The following is a 22,533-nucleotide window of genomic DNA, read 5'->3' as shown; positions in this document are numbered from 1 at the left end:
AGTAGCGGACGTGAGTCGTGCTTCGGTAGCTCAGATGGTAGAGCACTTGCCCGCAAAAGGCAAGGGTCACGAGTTCGAGTCTAGGTCGGGCACACAGTTTTAATCTGCCAGGAAGTTTCATATCAGCGCACACTCCGCTGCAGAGTGAAAATCTCATTCTGGAAACATCCCTCAGGCTGTGGCTAAGCCATGTCTCTGCAGTATCCTTTCTTTTAGGAGTGCTAGTTCTGCAAGTTTCGCAGAAGAGCTTCTGTAAAGTTTGGAAGTTAGGAGACGGATACTGGCAGAAGTAAAGCTGTGAGTACCGGACGTGAGTCGTGCTTCGGTAGCTCAGTTGGTAGAGCACTTGCCCGCGAAAGGCAAAGGTCCCGAGTTCGAGTCTTGGTCGGGCACACAGTTTTAATCTGCCAGGAAGTTTCATATCAGCGCACACTCCGCTGCAGAGTGAAAATCTCATTCTGGAAACATCCCTCAGGCTGTGGCTAAGCCATGTCTCTGCAGTATCCTTTCTTTCAGGAGTGCTAGTTCTGCAAGTTTCGCAGAAGAGCTTCTGTAAAGTTTGGAAGGTAGGAGACGGATACTGGCAGAAGTAAAGCTGTGAGTACCGGACGTGAGTCGTGCTTCGGTAGCTCAGTTGGTAGAGCACTTGCCCGCGAAAGGCAAAGGTCCCGAGTTCGAGTCTCGGTCGGGCACACAGTTTTAATCTGCCAGGAAGTTTCATATCAGCGCACACTCCGATGCAGAGTGAAAATCTCATTCTGGAAACATCCCTCAGGCTGTGGCTAAGCCATGTCTCTGCAGTATCCTTTCTTTCAGGAGTGCTAGTTCTGCAAGTTTCGCAGAAGAGCTTCTGTAAAGTTTGGAAGGTAGGAGACGGATACTGGCAGAAGTAAAGCTGTGAGTACCGGACGTGAGTCGTGCTTCGGTAGCTCAGTTGGTAGAGCACTTGCCCGCGAAAGGCAAAGGTCCCGAGTTCGAGTCTCGGTCGGGCACACAGTTTTAATCTGCCAGGAAGTTTCATATCAGCGCACACTCCGCTGCAGAGTGAAAATCTCATTCTGGAAACATCCCTCAGGCTGTGGCTAAGCCATGTCTCTGCAGTATCCTTTCTTTCAGGAGTGCTAGTTCTGCAAGTTTCGCAGAAGAGCTTCTGTAAAGTTTGGAAGGTAGGAGACGGATACTGGCAGAAGTAAAGCTGTGAGTACCGGACGTGAGTCGTGCTTCGGTAGCTCAATTGGTAGAGCACTTGCCCGCGAAAGGCAAAGGTCCCGAGTTCGAGTCTCGGTCGGGCACACAGTTTTAATCTGCCAGGAAGTTTCATATCAGCGCACACTCCGCTGCAGAGTGAAAATCTCATTCTGGAAACATCCCTCAGGCTGTGGCTAAGCCATGTCTCTGCAGTATCCTTTCTTTCAGGAGTGCTAGTTCTGCAAGTTTCGCAGAAGAGCTTCTGTAAAGTTTGGAAGGTAGGAGACGGATACTGGCAGAAGTAAAGCTGTGAGTACCGGACGTGAGTCGTGCTTCGGTAGCTCAGTTGGTAGAGCACTTGCCCGCGAAAGGCAAAGGTCCCGAGTTCGAGTCTCGGTCGGGCACACAGTTTTAATCTGCCAGGAAGTTTCATATCAGCGCACACTCCGCTGCAGAGTGAAAATCTCATTCTGGAAACATCCCTCAGGCTGTGGCTAAGCCATGTCTCTGCAGTATCCTTTCTTTCAGGAGTGCTAGTTCTGCAAGTTTCGCAGAAGAGCTTCTGTAAAGTTTGGAAGGTAGGAGACGGATACTGGCAGAAGTAAAGCTGTGAGTACCGGACGTGAGTCGTGCTTCGGTAGCTCAGTTGGTAGAGCACTTGCCCGCGCAAGGCAAAGGTCCCGAGTTCGAGTCTCGGTCGGGCACACAGTTTTAATCTGCCAGGAAGTTTCATATCAGCGCACACTCCGCTGCAGAGTGAAAATCTCATTCTGGAAACATCCCTCAGGCTGTGGCTAAGCCATGTCTCTGCAGTATCCTTTCTTTCAGGAGTGCTAGTTCTGCAAGTTTCGCAGAAGAGCTTCTGTAAAGTTTGGAAGGTAGGAGACGGATACTGGCAGAAGTAAAGCTGTGAGTACCGGACGTGAGTCGTGCTTCGGTAGCTCAGTTGGTAGAGCACTTGCCCGCGAAAGGCAAAGGTCCCGAGTTCGAGTCTCGGTCGGGCACACAGTTTTAATCTGCCAGGAAGTTTCATATCAGCGCACACTCCGCTGCAGAGTGAAAATCTCATTCTGGAAACATCCCTCAGGCTGTGGCTAAGCCATGTCTCTGCAGTATCCTTTCTTTCAGGAGTGCTAGTTCTGCAAGTTTCGCAGAAGAGCTTCTGTAAAGTTTGGAAGGTAGGAGACGGATACTGGCAGAAGTAAAGCTGTGAGTACCGGACGTGAGTCGTGCTTCGGTAGCTCAGTTGGTAGAGCACTTGCCCGCGAAAGGCAAAGGTCCCAAGTTCGAGTCTCGGTCGGGCACACAGTTTTAATCTGCCAGGAAGTTTCATATCAGCGCACACTCCGCTGCAGAGTGAAAATCTCATTCTGGAAACATCCCTCAGGCTGTGGCTAAGCCATGTCTCTGCAGTATCCTTTCTTTCAGGAGTGCTAGTTCTGCAAGTTTCGCAGAAGAGCTTCTGTAAAGTTTGGAAGGTAGGAGACGGATACTGGCAGAAGTAAAGCTGTGAGTACCGGACGTGAGTCGTGCTTCGGTAGCTCAGTTGGTAGAGCACTTGCCCGCGAAAGGCAAAGGTCCCGAGTTCGAGTCTCGGTCGGGCACACAGTTTTAATCTGCCAGGAAGTTTCATATCAGCGCACACTCCGCTGCAGAGTGAAAATCTCATTCTGGAAACATCCCTCAGGCTGTGGCTAAGCCATGTCTCTGCAGTATCCTTTCTTTCAGGAGTGCTAGTTCTGCAAGTTTCGCAGAAGAGCTTCTGTAAAGTTTGGAAGGTAGGAGACGGATACTGGCAGAAGTAAAGCTGTGAGTACCGGACGTGAGTCGTGCTTCGGTAGCTCAGTTGGTAGAGCACTTGCCCGCGAAAGGCAAAGGTCCCAAGTTCGAGTCTCGGTCGGGCACACAGTTTTAATCTGCCAGGAAGTTTCATATCAGCGCACACTCCGCTGCAGAGTGAAAATCTCATTCTGGAAACATCCCTCAGGCTGTGGCTAAGCCATGTCTCTGCAGTATCCTTTCTTTCAGGAGTGCTAGTTCTGCAAGTTTCGCAGAAGAGCTTCTGTAAAGTTTGGAAGGTAGGAGACGGATACTGGCAGAAGTAAAGCTGTGAGTACCGGACGTGAGTCGTGCTTCGGTAGCTCAGTTGGTAGAGCACTTGCCCGCGAAAGGCAAAGGTCCCGAGTTCGAGTCTCGGTCGGGCACACAGTTTTAATCTGCCAGGAAGTTTCATATCAGCGCACACTCCGCTGCAGAGTGAAAATCTCATTCTGGAAACATCCCTCAGGCTGTGGCTAAGCCATGTCTCTGCAGTATCCTTTCTTTCAGGAGTGCTAGTTCTGCAAGTTTCGCAGAAGAGCTTCTGTAAAGTTTGGAAGGTAGGAGGCGGATACTGGCAGAAGTAAAGCTGTGAGTACCTGACGTGAGTCGTGCTTCGGTAGCTCAGTTGGTAGAGCACTTGCCCGCGAAGGCAAAGGTCCCGAGTTCGAGTCTCGGTCGGGCACACAGTTTTAATCTGCCAGGAAGTTTCATATCAGCGCACACTCCGCTGCAGAGTGAAAATCTCATTCTGGAAACATCCCTCAGGCTGAGGCTAAGCCATGTCTCTGCAGTATCCTTTCTTTCAGGAGTGCTAGTTCTGCAAGTTTCGCAGAAGAGCTTCTGTAAAGTTTGGAAGGTAGGAGACGGATACTGGCAGAAGTAAAGCTGTGAGTACCGGACGTGAGTCGTGCTTCGGTAGCTCAGTTGGTAGAGCACTTGCCCGCGAAAGGCAAAGGTCCCGAGTTCGAGTCTCGGTCGGGCACACAGTTTCAATCTGCCAGGAAGTTTCATATCAGCGCACACTCCACTGCAGAGTGAAAATCTCATTCTGGAAACATCCCTCAGGCTGTGGCTAAGCCATGTCTCTGCAGTATCCTTTCTTTCAGGAGTGCTAGTTCTGCAAGTTTCGCAGAAGAGCTTCTGTAAAGTTTGGAAGGTAGGAGACGGATACTGACAGAAGTAAAGCTGTGAGTACCGGACGTGAGTTGTGCTTCGGTAGCTCAGTTGGTAGAGCACTTGCCCGCGAAAGGCAAAGGTCCCGAGTTCGAGTCTCGGTCGGGCACACAGTTTTAATCTGCCAGGAAGTTTCATATCAGCGCACACTCCGCTGCAGAGTGAAAATCTCATTCTGGAAACATCCCTCAGGCTGTGGCTAAGCCATGTCTCTGCAGTATCCTTTCTTTCAGGAGTGCTAGTTCTGCAAGTTTCGCAGAAGAGCTTCTGTAAAGTTTGGAAGGTAGGAGACGGATACTGGCAGAAGTAAAGCTGTGAGTACCGGACGTGAGTCGTGCTTCGGTAGCTCAGTTGGTAGAGCACTTGCCCGCGAAAGGCAAAGGTCCCGAGTTCGAGTCTCGGTCGGGCACACAGTTTTAATCTGCCAGGAAGTTTCATATCAGCGCACACTCCGCTGCAGAGTGAAAATCTCATTCTGGAAACATCCCTCAGGCTGTGGCTAAGCCATGTCTCTGCAGTATCCTTTCTTTCAGGAGTGCTAGTTCTGCAAGTTTCGCAGAAGAGCTTCTGTAAAGTTTGGAAGGTAGGAGACGGATACCGGCAGAAGTAAAGCTGTGAGTACCGGACGTGAGTCGTGCTTCGGTAGCTCAGTTGGTAGAGCACTTGCCCGCGAAAGGCAAAGGTCCCGAGTTCGAGTCTCGGTCGGGCACACAGTTTTAATCTGCCAGGAAGTTTCATATCAGGGCACACTCCGCTGCAGAGTGAAAATCTCATTCTGGAAACATCCCTCAGGCTGTGGCTAAGCCATGTCTCTGCAGTATCCTTTCTTTCAGGAGTGCTAGTTCTGCAAGTTTCGCAGAAGAGCTTCTGTAAAGTTTGGAAGGTAGGAGACGGATACTGGCAGAAGTAAAGCTGTGAGTACCGGACGTGAGTCGTGCTTCGGTAGCTCAGTTGGTAGAGCACTTGCCCGCGAAAGGCAAAGGTCCCGAGTTCGAGTCTCGGTCGGGCACACAGTTTTAATCTGCCAGGAAGTTTCATATCAGCGCACACTCCGCTGCAGAGTGAAAATCTCATTCTGGAAACATCCCTCAGGCTGTGGCTAAGCCATGTCTCTGCAGTATCCTTTCTTTCAGGAGTGCTAGTTCTGCAAGTTTCGCAGAAGAGCTTCTGTAAAGTTTGGAAGGTAGGAGACGGATACTGGCAGAAGTAAAGCTGTGAGTACCGGACGTGAGACGTGCTTCGGTAGCTCAGTTGGTAGAGCACTTGCCCGCGAAAGGCAAAGGTCCCGAGTTCGAGTCTCGGTCGGTCACACAGTTTTAATCTGCCAGGAAGTTTCATATCAGCGCACACTCCGCTGCAGAGTGAAAATCTCATTCTGGAAACATCCCTCAGGCTGTGGCTAAGCCATGTCTCTGCAGTATCCTTTCTTTCAGGAGTGCTAGTTCTGCAAGTTTCGCAGAAGAGCTTCTGTAAAGTTTGGAAGGTAGGAGACGGATACTGGCAGAAGTAAAGCTGTGAGTACCGGACGTGAGTCGTGCTTCGGTAGCTCAGTTGGTAGAGCACTTGCCCGCGCAAGGCAAAGGTCCCGAGTTCGAGTCTCGGTCGGGCACACAGTTATAATCTGCCAGGAAGTTTCATATCAGCGCACACTCCGCTGCAGAGTGAAAATCTCATTCTGGAAACATCCCTCAGGCTGTGGCTAAGCCATGTCTCTGCAGTATCCTTTCTTTCAGGAGTGCTAGTTCTGCAAGTTTCGCAGAAGAGCTTCTGTAAAGTTTGGAAGGTAGGAGACGGATACTGGCAGAAGTAAAGCTGTGAGTACCGGACGTGAGTCATGCTTCGGTAGCTCAGTTGGTAGAGCACCTGCCCGCGAAAGGCAAAGGTCCCGAGTTCGAGTCTCGGTCGGGCACACAGTTTTAATCTGCCAGGAAGTTTCATATCAGCGCACACTCCGCTGCAGAGTGAAAATCTCATTCTGGAAACATCCCTCAGGCTGTGGCTAAGCCATGTCTCTGCAGTATCCTTTCTTTCAGGAGTGCTAGTTCTGCAAGTTTCGCAGAAGAGCTTCTGTAAAGTTTGGAAGGTAGGAGACGGATACTGGCAGAAGTAAAGCTGTGAGTACCGGACGTGAGTCGTGCTTCGGTAGCTCAGTTGGTAGAGCACTTGCCCGCGAAAGGCAAAGGTCCCGAGTTCGAGTCTCGGTCGGGCACACAGTTTTAATCTGCCAGGAAGTTTCATATCAGCGCACACTCCGCTGCAGAGTGAAAATCTCATTCTGGAAACATCCCTCAGGCTGTGGCTAAGCCATGTCTCTGCAGTATCCTTTCTTTCAGGAGTGCTAGTTCTGCAAGTTTCGCAGAAGAGCTTCTGTAAAGTTTGGAAGGTAGGAGACGGATACTGGCAGAAGTAAAGCTGTGAGTACCGGACGTGAGTCGTGCTTCGGTAGCTCAGTTGGTAGAGCACTTGCCCGCGAAAGGCAAAGGTCCCGAGTTCGAGTCTCGGTCGGGCACACAGTTTTAATCTGCCAGGAAGTTTCATATCAGCGCACACTCCGCTGCAGAGTGAAAATCTCATTCTGGAAACATCCCTCAGGCTGTGGCTAAGCCATGTCTCTGCAGTATCCTTTCTTTCAGGAGTGCTAGTTCTGCAAGTTTCGCAGAAGAGCTTCTGTAAAGTTTGGAAGGTAGGAGACGGATACTGGCAGAAGTAAAGCTGTGAGTACCGGACGTGAGTCGTGCTTCGGTAGCTCAGTTGGTAGAGCACTTGCCCGCGAAAGGCAAAGGTCCCGAGTTCGAGTCTCGGTCGGGCACACAGTTTTAATCTGCCAGGAAGTTTCATATCAGCGCACACTCCGCTGCAGAGTGAAAATCTCATTTCGGAAACATCCCTCAGGCTGTGGCTAAGCCATGTCTCTGCAGTATCCTTTCTTTCAGGAGTGCTAGTTCTGCAAGTTTCGCAGAAGAGCTTCTGTAAAGTTTGGAAGGTAGGAGACGGATACTGGCAGAAGTAATGCTGTGAGTACCGGACGTGAGTCGTGCTTCGGTAGCTCAGTTGGTAGAGCACTTGCCCGCGAAAGGCAAAGGTCCCGAGTTCGAGTCTCGGTCGGGCACACAGTTTTAATCTGCCAGGAAGTTTCATATCAGCGCACACTCCGCTGCAGAGTGAAAATCTCATTCTGGAAACATCCCTCAGGCTGTGGCTAAGCCATGTCTCTGCAGTATCCTTTCTTTCAGGAGTGCTAGTTCTGCAAGTTTCGCAGAAGAGCTTCTGTAAAGTTTGGAAGGTAGGAGACGGATACTGGCAGAAGTAAAGCTGTGAGTACCGGACGTGAGTCGTGCTTCGGTAGCTCAGTTGGTAGAGCACTTGCCCGCGCAAGGCAAAGGTCCCGAGTTCGAGTCTCGGTCGGGCACACAGTTTTAATCTGCCAGGAAGTTTCATATCAGCGCACACTCCGCTGCAGAGTGAAAATCTCATTCTGGAAACATCCCTCAGGCTGTGGCTAAGCCATGTCTCTGCAGTATCCTTTCTTTCAGGAGTGCTAGTTCTGCAAGTTTCGCAGAAGAGCTTCTGTAATGTTTGGAAGGTAGGAGACGGATACTGGCAGAAGTAAAGCTGTGAGTACCGGACGTGAGTCGTGCTTCGGTAGCTCAGTTGGTAGAGCACTTGCCCGCGAAAGGCAAAGGTCCCGAGTTCGAGTCTCGGTCGGGCACACAGTTTTAATCTGCCAGGAAGTTTCATATCAGCGCACACTCCGCTGCAGAGTGAAAATCTCATTCTGGAAACATCCCTCAGGCTGTGGCTAAGCCATGTCTCTGCAGTATCCTTTCTTTCAGGAGTGCTAGTTCTGCAAGTTTCGCAGAAGAGCTTCTGTAAAGTTTGGAAGGTAGGAGACGGATACTGGCAGAAGTAAAGCTGTGAGTACCGGACGTGAGTCGTGCTTCGGTAGCTCAGTTGGTAGAGCACTTGCCCGCGAAAGGCAAAGGCCCCGAGTTCGAGTCTCGGTCGGGCACACAGTTTTAATCTGCCAGGAAGTTTCATATCAGCGCACACTCCGCTGCAGAGTGAAAATCTCATTCTGGAAACATCCCTCAGGCTGTGGCTAAGCCATGTCTCTGCAGTATCCTTTCTTTCAGGAGTGCTAGTTCTGCAAGTTTCGCAGAAGAGCTTCTGTAAAGTTTGGAAGGTAGGAGACGGATACTGGCAGAAGTAAAGCTGTGAGTACCGGACGTGAGTCGTGCTTCGGTAGCTCAGTTGGTAGAGCACTTGCCCGCGAAAGGCAAAGGTCCCGAGTTCGAGTCTCGGTCGGGCACACAGTTTTAATCTGCCAGGAAGTTTCATATCAGCGCACACTCCGCTGCAGAGTGAAAATCTCATTCTGGAAACATCCCTCAGGCTGTGGCTAAGCCATGTCTCTGCAGTATCCTTTCTTTCAGGAGTGCTAGTTCTGCAAGTTTCGCAGAAGAGCTTCTGTAAAGTTTGGAAGGTAGGAGGCGGATACTGGCAGAAGTAAAGCTGTGAGTACCTGACGTGAGTCGTGCTTCGGTAGCTCAGTTGGTAGAGCACTTGCCCGCGAAAGGCAAAGGTCCCGAGTTCGAGTCTCGGTCGGGCACACAGTTTTAATCTGCCAGGAAGTTTCATATCAGCGCACACTCCGCTGCAGAGTGAAAATCTCATTCTGGAAACATCCCTCAGGCTGTGGCTAAGCCATGTCTCTGCAGTATCCTTTCTTTCAGGAGTGCTAGTTCTGCAAGTTTCGCAGAAGAGCTTCTGTAAAGTTTGGAAGGTAGGAGACGGATACTGGCAGAAGTAAAGCTGTGAGTACCGGACGTGAGTCGTGCTTCGGTAGCTCAGTTGGTAGAGCACTTGCCCGCGCAAGGCAAAGGTCCCGAGTTCGAGTCTCGGTCGGGCACACAGTTTTAATCTGCCAGGAAGTTTCATATCAGCGCACACTCCGCTGCAGAGTGAAAATCTCATTCTGGAAACATCCCTCAGGCTGTGGCTAAGCCATGTCTCTGCAGTATCCTTTCTTTCAGGAGTGCTAGTTCTGCAAGTTTCGCAGAAGAGCTTCTGTAAAGTTTGGAAGGTAGGAGACGGATACTGGCAGAAGTAAAGCTGTGAGTACCGGACGTGAGTCGTGCTTCGGTAGCTCAGTTGGTAGAGCACTTGCCCGCGCAAGGCAAAGGTCCCGAGTTCGAGTCTCGGTCGGGCACACAGTTTTAATCTGCCAGGAAGTTTCATATCAGCGCACACTCCGCTGCAGAGTGAAAATCTCATTCTGGAAACATCCCTCAGGCTGTGGCTAAGCCATGTCTCTGCAGTATCCTTTCTTTCAGTAGTGCTAGTTCTGCAAGTTTCGCAGAAGAGCTTCTGTAAAGTTTGGATGGTAGGAGACGGATACTGGCAGAAGTAAAGCTGTGAGTAGCGGACGTGAGTCGTGCTTCGGTAGCTCAGTTGGTAGAGCACTTGCCCGCAAAAGGCAAGGGTCACGAGTTCGAGTCTAGGTCGGGCACACAGTTTTAATCTGCCAGGAAGTTTCATATCAGCGCACACTCCGCTGCAGAGTGAAAATCTCATTCTGGAAACATCCCTCAGGCTGTGGCTAAGCCATGTCTCTGCAGTATCCTTTCTTTCAGGAGTGCTAGTTCTGCAAGTTTCGCAGAAGAGCTTCTGTAAAGTTTGGATGGTAGGAGACGGATACTGGCAGAAGTAAAGCTGTGAGTACCGGACGTGAGTCGTGCTTCGGTAGCTCAGTTGGTAGAGCACTTGCCCGCGAAAGGCAAAGGTCCCGAGTTCGAGTCTTGGTCGGGCACAGAGTTTTAATCTGCCAGGAAGTTTCATATCAGCGCACACTCCGCTGCAGAGTGAAAATCTCATTCTGGAAACATCCCTCAGGCTGTGGCTAAGCCATGTCTCTGCAGTATCCTTTCTTTCAGGAGTGCTAGTTCTGCAAGTTTCGCAGAAGAGCTTCTGTAAAGTTTGGAAGGTAGGAGACGGATACTGGCAGAAGTAAAGCTGTGAGTACCGGACGTGAGTCGTGCTTCGGTAGCTCAGTTGGTAGAGCACTTGCCCGCGAAAGGCAAAGGTCCCAAGTTCGAGTCTCGGTCGGGCACACAGTTTTAATCTGCCAGGAAGTTTCATATCAGCGCACACTCCGCTGCAGAGTGAAAATCTCATTCTGGAAACATCCCTCAAGCTGTGGCTAAGCCATGTCTCTGCAGTATCCTTTCTTTCAGGAGTGCTAGTTCTGCAAGTTTCGCAGAAGAGCTTCTGTAAAGTTTGGAAGGTAGGAGACGGATACTGGCAGAAGTAAAGCTGTGAGTACCGGACGTGAGTCGTGCTTCGGTAGCTCAGTTGGTAGAGCACTTGCCCGCGAAAGGCAAAGGTCCCGAGTTCGAGTCTCGGTCGGGCACACAGTTTTAATCTGCCAGGAAGTTTCATATCAGCGCACACTCCGCTGCAGAGTGAAAATCTCATTCTGGAAACATCCCTCAGGCTGTGGCTAAGCCATGTCTCTGCAGTATCCTTTCTTTCAGGAGTGCTAGTTCTGCAAGTTTCGCAGAAGAGCTTCTGTAAAGTTTGGAAGGTAGGAGACGGATACTGGCAGAAGTAAAGCTGTGAGTACCGGACGTGAGTCGTGCTTCGGTAGCTCAGTTGGTAGAGCACTTGCCCGCGAAAGGCAAAGGTCCCGAGTTCGAGTCTCGGTCGGGCACACAGTTTTAATCTGCCAGGAAGTTTCATATCAGCGCACACTCCGCTGCAGAGTGAAAATCTCATTCTGGAAACATCCCTCAGGCTGTGGCTAAGCCATGTCTGTGCAGTATCCTTTCTTTCAGGAGTGCTAGTTCTGCAAGTTTCGCAGAAGAGCTTCTGTAAAGTTTGGAAGGTAGGAGACGGATACTGGCAGAAGTAAAGCTGTGAGTACCGGACGTGAGTCGTGCTTCGGTAGCTCAGTTGGTAGAGCACTTGCCCGCGAAAGGCAAAGGTCCCGAGTTCGAGTCTCGGTCGGGCACACAGTTTTAATCTGCCAGGAAGTTTCATATCAGCGCACACTCCGCTGCAGAGTGAAAATCTCATTCTGGAAACATCCCTCAGGCTGTGGCTAAGCCATGTCTCTGCAGTATCCTTTCTTTCAGGAGTGCTAGTTCTGCAAGTTTCGCAGAAGAGCTTCTGTAAAGTTTGGAAGGTAGGAGACGGATACTGGCAGAAGTAAAGCTGTGAGTACCGGACGTGAGTTGTGCTTCGGTAGCTCAGTTGGTAGAGCACTTGCCCGCGAAAGGCAAAGGTCCCGAGTTCGAGTCTCGGTCGGGCACACAGTTTTAATCTGCCAGGAAGTTTCATATCAGCGCACACTCCGCTGCAGAGTGAAAATCTCATTCTGGAAACATCCCTCAGGCTGTGGCTAAGCCATGTCTCTGCAGTATCCTTTCTTTCAGGAGTGCTAGTTCTGCAAGTTTCGCAGAAGAGCTTCTGTAAAGTTTGGAAGGTAGGAGACGGATACTGGCAGAAGTAAAGCTGTGAGTACCGGACGTGAGTCGTGCTTCGGTAGCTCAGTTGGTAGAGCACTTGCCCGCGAAAGGCAAAGGTCCCGAGTTCGAGTCTCGGTCGGGCACACAGTTTTAATCTGCCAGGAAGTTTCATATCAGCGCACACTCCGCTGCAGAGTGAAAATCTCATTCTGGAAACATCCCTCAGGCTGTGGCTAAGCCATGTCTCTGCAGTATCCTTTCTTTCAGGAGTGCTAGTTCTGCAAGTTTCGCAGAAGAGCTTCTGTAAAGTTTGGAAGGTAGGAGACGGATACTGGCAGAAGTAAAGCTGTGAGTACCGGACGTGAGTCGTGCTTCGGTAGCTCAGTTGGTAGAGCACTTGCCCGCGAAAGGCAAAGGTCCCGAGTTCGAGTCTCGGTCGGGCACACAGTTTTAATCTGCCAGGAAGTTTCATATCAGCGCACACTCCGCTGCAGAGTGAAAATCTCATTCTGGAAACATCCCTCAGGCTGTGGCTAAGCCATGTCTCTGCAGTATCCTTTCTTTCAGGAGTGCTAGTTCTGCAAGTTTCGCAGAAGAGCTTCTGTAAAGTTTGGAAGGTAGGAGACGGATACTGGCAGAAGTAAAGCTGTGAGTACCGGACGTGAGTCGTGCTTCGGTAGCTCAGTTGGTAGAGCACTTGCCCGCGAAAGGCAAAGGTCCCGAGTTCGAGTCTCGGTCGGGCACACAGTTTTAATCTGCCAGGAAGTTTCATATCAGCGCACACTCCGCTGCAGAGTGAAAATCTCATTCTGGAAACATCCCTCAGGCTGTGGCTAAGCCATGTCTCTGCAGTATCCTTTCTTTCAGGAGTGCTAGTTCTGCAAGTTTCGCAGAAGAGCTTCTGTAAAGTTTGGAAGGTAGGAGACGGATACTGGCAGAAGTAAAGCTGTGAGTACCGGACGTGAGTCGTGCTTCGGTAGCTCAGTTGGTAGAGCACTTGCCCGTGCAAGGCAAAGGTCCCGAGTTCGAGTCTCGGTCGGGCACACAGTTTTAATCTGCCAGGAAGTTTCATATCAGCGCACACTCCGCTGCAGAGTGAAAATCTCATTCTGGAAACATCCCTCAGGCTGTGGCTAAGCCATGTCTCTGCAGTATCCTTTCTTTCAGGAGTGCTAGTTCTGCAAGTTTCGCAGAAGAGCTTCTGTAAAGTTTGGAAGGTAGGAGACGGATACTGGCAGAAGTAAAGCTGTGAGTACCGGACGTGAGTCGTGCTTCGGTAGCTCAGTTGGTAGAGCACTTGCCCGCGCAAGGCAAAGGTCCCGAGTTCGAGTCTCGGTCGGGCACACAGTTTTAATCTGCCAGGAAGTTTCATATCAGCGCACACTCCGCTGCAGAGTGAAAATCTCATTCTGGAAACATCCCTCAGGCTGTGGCTAAGCCATGTCTCTGCAGTATCCTTTCTTTCAGGAGTGCTAGTTCTGCAAGTTTCGCAGAAGAGCTTCTGTAAAGTTTGGAAGGTAGGAGACGGATACTGGCAGAAGTAAAGCTGTGAGTACCGGACGTGAGTCGTGCTTCGGTAGCTCAGTTGGTAGAGCACTTGCCCGCGAAAGGCAAAGGTCCCGAGTTCGAGTCTCGGTCGGGCACACAGTTTTAATCTGCCAGGAAGTTTCATATCAGCGCACACTCCGCTGTAGAGTGAAAATCTCATTCTGGAAACATCCCTCAGGCTGTGGCTACGCCATGTCTCTGCAGTATCCTTTCTTTCAGGAGTGCTAGTTCTGCACGTTTCGCAGAAGAGCTTCTGTAAAGTTTGGAAGGTAGGAGACGGATACTGGCAGAAGTAAAGCTGTGAGTACCGGACGTGAGTCGTGCTTCGGTAGCTCAGTTGGTAGAGCACTTGCCCGCGAAAGGCAAAGGTCCCGAGTTCGAGTCTCGGTCGGGCACACAGTTTTAATCTGCCAGGAAGTTTCATATCAGCGCACACTCCGCTGCAGAGTGAAAATCTCATTCTGGAAACATCCCTCAGGCTGTGGCTAAGCCATGTCTCTGCAGTATCCTTTCTTTCAGGAGTGCTAGTTCTGCAAGTTTCGCAGAAGAGCTTCTGTAAAGTTTGGAAGGTAGGAGACGGATACTGGCAGAAGTAAAGCTGTGAGTACCGGACGTGAGTCGTGCTTCGGTAGCTCAGTTGGTAGAGCACTTGCCTGCGAAAGGCAAAGGCCCCGAGTTCGAGTCTCGGTCGGGCACACAGTTTTAATCTGCCAGGAAGTTTCATATCAGCGCACACTCCGCTGCAGAGTGAAAATCTCATTCTGGAAACATCCCTCAGGCTGTGGCTAAGCCATGTCTCTGCAGTATCCTTTCTTTCAGGAGTGCTAGTTCTGCAAGTTTCGCAGAAGAGCTTCTGTAAAGTTTGGAAGGTAGGAGACGGATACTGGCAGAAGTAAAGCTGTGAGTACCGGACGTGAGTCGTGCTTCGGTAGCTCAGTTGGTAGAGCACTTGCCCGCGAAAGGCAAAGGTCCCGAGTTCGAGTCTCGGTCGGGCACACAGTTTTAATCTGCCAGGAAGTTTCATATCAGCGCACACTCCGCTGTAGAGTGAAAATCTCATTCTGGAAACATCCCTCAGGCTGTGGCTAAGCCATGTCTCTGCAGTATCCTTTCTTTCAGGAGTGCTAGTTCTGCAAGTTTCGCAGAAGAGCTTCTGTAAAGTTTGGAAGGTAGGAGACGGATACTGGCAGAAGTAAAGCTGTGAGTACCGGACGTGAGTCGTGCTTCGGTAGCTCAGTTGGTAGAGCACTTGCCCGTGAAAGGCAAAGGTCCCGAGTTCGAGTCTCGGTCGGGCACACAGTTTTAATCTGCCAGGAAGTTTCATATTAGCGCACACTCCGCTGCAGAGTGAAAATCTCATTCTGGAAACATCCCTCAGGCTGTGGCTAAGCCATGTCTCTGCAGTATCCTTTCTTTCAGGAGTGCTAGTTCTGCAAGTTTCGCAGAAGAGCTTCTGTAAGGTTTGGAAGGTAGGAGACGGATACTGGCAGAAGTAAAGCTGTGAGTACCGGACGTGAGTCGTGCTTCGGTAGCTCAGTTGGTAGAGCACTTGCCCGCGAAAGGCAAAGGTCCCGAGTTCGAGTCTCGGTCGGGCACACAGTTTTAATCTGCCAGGAAGTTTCATATCAGCGCACACTCCGCTGCAGAGTGAAAATCTCATTCTGGAAACATCCCTCAGGCTGTGGCTAAGCCATGTCTCTGCAGTATCCTTTCTTTCAGGAGTGCTAGTTCTGCAAGTTTCGCAGAAGAGCTTCTGTAAAGTTTGGAAGGTAGGAGACGGATACTGGCAGAAGTAAAGCTGTGAGTACCGGACGTGAGTCGTGCTTCGGTAGCTCAGTTGGTAGAGCACTTGCCCGCGAAAGGCAAAGGTCCCGAGTTCGAGTCTCGATCGGGCACACAGTTTTAATCTGCCAGGAAGTTTCATATCAGCGCACACTCCGCTGTAGAGTGAAAATCTCATTCTGGAAACATCCCTCAGGCTGTGGCTAAGCCATGTCTCTGCAGTATCCTTTCTTCCAGGAGTGCTAGTTCTGCAAGTTTCGCAGAAGAGCTTCTGTAAAGTTTGGAAGGTAGGAGACGGATACTGGCAGAAGTAAAGCTGTGAGTACTGGACGTGAGTCGTGCTTCGGTAGCTCAGTTGGTAGAGCACTTGCCCGCGAAAGGCAAAGGTCCCGAGTTCGAGTCTCGGTCGGGCACACAGTTTTAATCTGCCAGGAAGTTTCATATCAGCGCACACTCCGCTGCAGAGTGAAAATCTCATTCTGGAAACATCCCTCAGGCTGTGGCTAAGCCATGTCTCTGCAGTATCCTTTCTTTCAGGAGTGCTAGTTCTGCAAGTTTCGCAGAAGAGCTTCTGTAAAGTTTGGAAGGTAGGAGACAGATACTGGCAGAAGTAAAGCTGTGAGTACGGACGTGAGTCGTGCTTCGGTAGCTCAGTTGGTAGAGCACTTGCCCGCGAAAGGCAAAGGTCCCGAGTTCGAGTCTCGGTCGGGCACACAGTTTTAATCTGCCAGGAAGTTTCATATCAGCGCACACTCCGCTGCAGAGTGAAAATCTCATTCTGGAAACATCCCTCAGGCTGTGGCTAAGCCATGTCTCTGCAGTATCCTTTCTTTCAGGAGTGCTAGTTCTGCAAGTTTCGCAGAAGAGCTTCTGTAAAGTTTGGAAGGTAGGAGACGGATACTGGCAGAAGTAAAGCTGTGAGTACCGGACGTGAGTCGTGCTTCGGTAGCTCAGTTGGTAGAGCACTTGCCCGCGAAAGGCAAAGGTCCCGAGTTCGAGTCTCGGTCGGGCACACAGTTTTAATCTGCCAGGAAGTTTCATATCAGCGCACACTCCGCTGCAGAGTGAAAATCTCATTCTGGAAACATCCCTCAGGCTGTGGCTAAGCCATGTCTCTGCAGTATCCTTTCTTTCAGGAGTGCTAGTTCTGCAAGTTTCGCAGAAGAGCTTCTGTAAAGTTTGGAAGGTAGGAGACGGATACTGGCAGAAGTAAAGCTGTGAGTACCGGACGTGAGTCGTGCTTCGGTAGCTCAGTTGGTAGAGCACTTGCCCGCGAAAGGCAAAGGTCCCGAGTTCGAGTCTCGGTCGGGCACACAGTTTTAATCTGCCAGGAAGTTTCATATCAGCGCACACTCCGCTGCAGAGTGAAAATCTCATTCTGGAAACATCCCTCAGGCTGTGGCTAAGCCATGTCTCTGCACTATCCTTTCTTTCAGGAGTGCTAGTTCTGCAAGTTTCGCAGAAGAGCTTCTGTAAAGTTTGGAAGGTAGGAGACGGATACTGGCAGAAGTAAAGCTGTGAGTACCGGACGTGAGTCGTGCTTCGGTAGCTCAGTTGGTAGAGCACTTGCCCGCGAAAGGCAAAGGTCCCGAGTTCGAGTCTCGGTCGGGCACACAGTTTTAATCTGCCAGGAAGTTTCAAGATAAGCATTGCTGAAGATTTCACAGGTTGGCCACACTGGAGCTTGCAGTTGATTATGAATCAAGATGCACTGCAGGAATCACGTCGAAAACAATTTAAATTAATTTTTCCATTTATTTATTGTTGTTCTTATATTTTTATTTCTTGAAATTCATTCACCTGTCACGGAGTTAGTAGATGAATACGGACACATCATTACAACGTACATTGGAAAACGTTTGTGTAGTAATCTACGCTCATACGTAAACAACAGAAAATTTTTTTAAAAAATAATCTGGCTTCGAACATGGGAAGCAGATGGGCGAAGTCGCAACACTAATTTTCTACCGCTTTAGTCGGAAAGTTACTTGCTTAAAGGCATATGCATTAGAACGTAAACTTTGACCTTCATTTCCGCAGAAATGATTTCTTGTCTACGGATAATCCGAGACCTGCGTTCCCTAATTTTCACTGCTCTTCCACTGAGCGAAGTTTCTGGGAAATCGGATTATGACACTTGAAGTGTTCTCCTCGTAAGCAGGAGTAACGATACAGTTGTTTTTGAAACGTTTAAGCGATAGTTCGTTTCCCATAGTCTAAATGTCGCCTTAGTAAATAAGAGAATACAATACAATATCTTTATTTACCTCCTACTGTTTTTAATTTAGCTCTTATATTCCGTATGAGATATGTTGTTGTTGTTGTTGTTGTTGTTATCTTCAGTCCTGAGATTGGTTTGATGCAGCTCTCCATGCTACTCTATCCTGTGCAAGCTTCTTCATCTCCCAGTACCTACTGCAACCTACATCCTTCTGAATCTGCTTAGTGTATTCATCTCTTGGTCTCCCTCTACGATTTTTACCCTCCACTCTGCCCTCCAATGCTAAATTTGTGATCCCTTGATGCCTCAGAACATGTCCTACCAACCGATCCCTTTTTCTAGTCAAGTTGTGCCACAAACTTCTCTTCTCCCCAATCCTATTCAATACCTCCTCATTAGTTACGTGATCTATCCACCTTATCTTCAGCATTCTTCTGTAGCACCACATTTCGAAAGCTTCTGTTCTCTTCATGTCCAAACTAGTTATCGTCCATGTTTCACTTCCATACATGGCTACACTCCAAACAAATACTTTCAGAAATGTCTTCCTGACACTTAAATCTATATTCGATGTTAACAAATTTCTCTTCTTCAGAAACGCTTTCCTTGCATTGCCAGTCTACATTTTATATCCTTTCTACTTCGACCATCATCAGTTATTTTACTTCCTAAATAGCAAAATCCTTTACTACTTTAAGTGTCTCATTTCCTAATCTAATTCCCTCAGCATCACCCGATTTAATTTGTCCATTATCCTCGTTTTGCTTTTGTTGATGTTCATCTTGTATCCTCCTTTCAAGACACTATCCATTCCGTTCAACTTCTCTTCCAAGTCCTTTGCCGTCTCTGACAGAATTACAATGTCATCGGCGAACCTCAAAGTTTTTACTTCTTCTCCATGAATTTTAATACCTTCTCCAAATTTTTCTTTTGTTTCCTTTACTGCTTGCTCCATATACAGATTGAATGACATCGGGGAGAGGCTACAAGCCTGTCTCACTCCTCTCCCAACGACTGCTTCCCTTCCATGCCCCTCGACTCTAATAACTGCTATCTGGTTTCTGTACAAATTGTAAATAGCGTTTCGCTCCCTGTATTTTACCCCTGCCACCATCAGAATTTGAATGAGAGTATTCTAGTCAACATTGTCAAAAGCTTTCTCTAAGTCTACAAATGCTAGAAACGTAGGTTTGCCTTTTCTTAATCTTTCTCGTAAGGTCAGTATTGCCTCACGTGTTCCAACATTCCTACGGAATCCAAACTGATCCTCCCCGAGGTCCGCATCTACCAGTTTTTCCATTCGTCTGTAAAGAATTTGCGTTAGTATTTTGCAGCTGTGACTTATTAAACTGATAGTTCGGTAATTTTCACATCTGTCAGCACCTGCTTTCTTTGGGATTGGAATTATTATATTCTTCTTGAAGTCTGAGGGTATTTCGCCTGTCTCATGCATCTTGCTCACCAGCTGGTAGAGTTTTGTCATGACTGGCTCTCCCAAGGCCGTCAGTAGTTCTAATGGAATGTTGTCTACTTCGGGGGCCTTGTTTCGACTCAGGTCTTTCAGTGCTCTGTCAAACTCTTCACGCAGTATCTTGTCTCCCATTTCGTCTTCATCTACATCCTCTTCCATTTCCATAATATTGTCCTCAAGTACATCGCCCTTGTATAAACCTTCTATACACTGCTTCCACCTTTCTGCTTTCCCTTCTTTGCTTAGAACTGTGTTGCCATCTGAGCTCTTGATATTCATACACGTGGTTCTCTTCTCTCCAAAGGTCTCTCTAATTTTCCTGTAGGCAGTTCTATCTTACCTCTAGTGAGATAAGCTTCTTTTTTTTGGTCATCAGTCTACTGGCTGGTTTGATGCGGCCCGCCACGAATTCCTTTCCTGTGCAAACCTCTTCATCTCAGAGTAGCACTTGCAATCTACGTCCTCAATTATTTGCTTGACGTATTCCAATCTCTGTCTTCCTCTACAGCTTTTGCCCTCTACAGCTCCCTCTAGTACCATGGAAGTCATTCCATCATGTCTTAGCAGATGTCCTATCATCCTGTCCCTTCTCCCTCTCAGTGTTTTCCACATACTCCTTTCCTCTCCGATTCTGCGTAGAACCTTCTCATTCCTTACCTTAACAGTCCACCTAATTTTCAACATTCGTCTATAGCACCACATCTCAAATGCTTCGATTCTCTTCTGTTCCAGTTTTCCCACAGTCAATGTTTCACTACCATACAATGCTGTAGTCCAGACGTACATCCTCAGAAATTTCTTCCTCAGATTAAGGCCGGTATTTGATATTAGTAGACTTCTCTTGGCCAGAAATGCCTTTTTTGGTATAGAGAGTCTGCTTTTGATGTCCTCCTTTCTCCGTTCGTCATTGGTTATTTTACTGCCTAGGTAGCAGAATTCCTTAACTTCATTGACTTCGTGAGCATCAATCCAGATGCTAAGTTTCTCGCTGTTCTCATTTCTACTACTTCTCAATACCTTCGTCTTTCTCCGATTTACTCTCAAACCATACTGTGTACTCATCAGACTGTTTATTCCGTTCAGCAGATCATTTAATTCTTCTTCACTTTCGCTCAGGATAGCAATGTCATCGGCGAATGGTATCATTGATATCCTTTCACCTTGTATTTTAATTCCACTCCTGAACCTTTCTTTTATTTCCATCATTGCTTCCTCGGTGTACAGATTGATGAGTAGGGGCGAAAGGCTACAGCCTTGTCTTACTCCCTTCTTAATACGAGCACTTCGTTCTTGATCGTCCACTCTTATTATTCCCTCTTGGTTGTTGTACAAATTGTATATGACCCGTCTCTCCCTATAGCTTACCCCTACTTTTTTCAGAATCTCTAACAGCTTGCACCATTTTATATTGTCGAACGCTTTCTCCAGGTCGACAAAACCTATGAACGTGTCTTTATTTTTCTTTAGCCTTGCTTCCGTTATTAGCCGTAACGTCAGAATTGCCTCTCTCGTGCCTTTACTTTCCCTAAAGCCAAACTGATCGTCACCTAGCGCATTCTCAATTTCCTTTTCCATTATTCTGTATATTATTCTTGTAAGCAGCTTCGATGCATGAGCTGTTAGGCTGATTGTGCGATAATTCTCGCACTTGTCAGCTCTTGCCGTCTTCGGAATTGTGTGGATGATGCTTTTCCGAAAGTCAGATGGTATGTCGCCAGACTCATATATTCTACACACCAACGTGAATAGTCGTTTTGTTGCCACTTCCCCTAATGATTTTAGAAATTCTGATGGAATGTTATCTATCCCTTCTGCCTTATTTCACCGTAAGTCCTCCAAAGCTCTTTTAAATTCCGATTCTAATACTGGATTACATATCTCTTCTAAATCGACTCCTGTTTCTTCTTCTATCACATCAGAAAAATCTTCACCCTCATAGAGGATTTCAATGTATTCTTTCCACCTATCTGCTCTCTCCTCTGCATTTAACAGTGGAATTCCCGTTGCGCTTTTAATGTTACCACCTTTGCTTTTAATGTCACCAAAGGTTGTTTTGACTTTCCTGTATGCTGAGTCTGTCCTTCCGACAATCGTATCTTTTTCGATGTCATCACATTTCTCCTGCAGCCATTTAATCTGTGCTTCCCTGCACTTCGTGTTTATTTCATTCCTCAGCGACTTGTATTTCTATATTCCTGATTTTCCCGGAATATGTTTGCACTTCCTCCTTTCATCAGTCAACTGAAGTATTTCTTCTGTTACCCATGGTTTCTTCGCAGCTACCTTCTTTGTACCTATGTTTTCCTTCCCAACTTCTGTGATGGCCCTTTTTAGAGAAGTTCATTCCTCTTCAACTGTGTTGCCTACTGCGCTATTCATTATTGCTGTATCTATAGCGTTAGAGAACTTCAAACGTATCTCGTCATTCCTTAGAACTTCCGTATCCCACTTCTTAGCGTATTTATTCTTCCTCACTAATGTCTTGAACTTCAGCCTACTCTTCATCACTACTATATTGTGATCTGCGTCTATATCTGCTCCTGGGTACGCCTTACTATCCAGCATCTGATTTCGGAATCTCTGTCTGACCATGATGTAATCTAATTGAAATCTTCCCGTACCTCCTGGCCTTTTCCAAGTATACCTCCTCCTCTTGTGATTCTTGAACAGGGTATTCGCTATTACTAGCTGAAACTTGTTACAGAACTCAATTAGTCTTTCTCCTCTTTCATTCCTTGTCCCAAGCCCATATTCTCCTGTAACCTTTTCTTCTACTCCCTCCCCTACAACTGCATTCCAGTCGCCCATGGCTATTAGATTTTCGTCCCCCTTTACATACTGCATTACCCTTTCAATATCCTGATACAATTTCTCTATCTGTTCATCTTCAGCTTGCGACATCGGCATGTATACCTGAACTATCATTGTCGGTGTTGGTCTGCTGTCGATTCTGATTAGAACAACCCGGTCACTGAACTGTTCACAGTAACACACCCTCTGCCCTACCTTCCTATTCATAACGAATCCTACACCTGTTATACCATTTTCTGCTGCTGTTGATATTACCCGATACTCATCTGACCAGAAATCCTTGTCTTCCTTCCACTTCACTTCACTGACCCCTACTATATCTAGATTGAGCCTTTGCATTTCCCTTTTCAGATTTTCTAGTTTTCCTAATACGATCAAGCTTCTGACATTCCACGCCCCGACTCGTAGAGCATTATCCTTTAATTGATTATTCAATCTTTTTCTCATGGTAACCTCCCCCTTGGCAGTCCCCTCCCGGAGATCCGAATGGGGGACTATTCCGGAATCTTTTGCCAATGGAGAGATCATCATGACACTTCTTCAACTACATGCCACATGTCCTGTGGATACACGTTACGTGTCTTTAATGCAGTGGTTTCCATTGCCTTCTGCCTCCTCATGTCGTTGATCATTGCTGATTCTTCCGCCTTTAGGGACAATTTCCCACCCCTAGGACAAGAGAGTGCCCTGAACCTCTATCCGCTCCTCCGCCCTCTTTGACAAGGCCGTTGGCGGAATGAGGCTGACTTCTTATGCCGGAAGTCTTCGGCCGCCAACGCTGACTATTTATCAAAATTTAGGCAGTGGCGGGGATCTCACCCGTGACCGAAGACGTTTTGATTATGAATCAAAGACGCTTCCCCCTCCCCTTTTTTTAAATAATCTCGTTTTGTTCCCTTTTTGTTCGTTGCATCTGCTCGGGGCGGACGTCGGAAGGCATCCGTTTCAGTTCGTTGTTGATCGATAAGCTCAGCTTTTTATTACAGAGGGCTGCTAACCCTCTGACCGAACACGCTGAGCTACCGTGCCGGCTCTACCCCTAGACCACGGGT

General features: G+C 48.3%; 8 non-coding genes across 8 annotated transcripts; all 8 read left to right on the top strand.

Moving 5' to 3' along the window:
• Positions 1-1,818: 1,818 nt before the first annotated feature.
• Positions 1,819-1,893, top strand: Trnaa-cgc (transfer RNA alanine (anticodon CGC)). Its single transcript has one exon. It is a non-coding gene; the product is annotated as a tRNA-Ala (tRNA).
• A 3,824-nt stretch (positions 1,894-5,717) lies between these two features.
• Trnaa-cgc (transfer RNA alanine (anticodon CGC)) lies at positions 5,718-5,792 on the top strand. Its single transcript has one exon. It is a non-coding gene; the product is annotated as a tRNA-Ala (tRNA).
• Positions 5,793-7,517: 1,725 nt separating this feature from the next.
• Positions 7,518-7,592, top strand: Trnaa-cgc (transfer RNA alanine (anticodon CGC)). Its single transcript has one exon. It is a non-coding gene; the product is annotated as a tRNA-Ala (tRNA).
• Positions 7,593-9,017: 1,425 nt separating this feature from the next.
• Trnaa-cgc (transfer RNA alanine (anticodon CGC)) lies at positions 9,018-9,092 on the top strand. The gene has a single exon. It is a non-coding gene; the product is annotated as a tRNA-Ala (tRNA).
• Positions 9,093-9,317: 225 nt separating this feature from the next.
• Trnaa-cgc (transfer RNA alanine (anticodon CGC)) lies at positions 9,318-9,392 on the top strand. The gene has a single exon. It is a non-coding gene; the product is annotated as a tRNA-Ala (tRNA).
• A 3,225-nt stretch (positions 9,393-12,617) lies between these two features.
• Trnaa-ugc (transfer RNA alanine (anticodon UGC)) lies at positions 12,618-12,692 on the top strand. The gene has a single exon. It is a non-coding gene; the product is annotated as a tRNA-Ala (tRNA).
• A 225-nt stretch (positions 12,693-12,917) lies between these two features.
• Trnaa-cgc (transfer RNA alanine (anticodon CGC)) lies at positions 12,918-12,992 on the top strand. The gene has a single exon. It is a non-coding gene; the product is annotated as a tRNA-Ala (tRNA).
• Positions 12,993-14,417: 1,425 nt separating this feature from the next.
• Positions 14,418-14,492, top strand: Trnas-uga (transfer RNA serine (anticodon UGA)). Its single transcript has one exon. It is a non-coding gene; the product is annotated as a tRNA-Ser (tRNA).
• The last annotated feature ends 8,041 nt before the right edge of the window (positions 14,493-22,533 follow it).

The sequence above is a fragment of the Schistocerca gregaria genome, chromosome 3, assembly GCF_023897955.1.
Source record: "Schistocerca gregaria isolate iqSchGreg1 chromosome 3, iqSchGreg1.2, whole genome shotgun sequence".
In the NCBI taxonomy this organism is placed as follows: domain Eukaryota; kingdom Metazoa; phylum Arthropoda; class Insecta; order Orthoptera; family Acrididae; genus Schistocerca; species Schistocerca gregaria.
The sequence above is the reverse complement of the archived record's forward strand: the minus strand, read 5'-3'. Positions and strand labels throughout refer to the sequence as shown.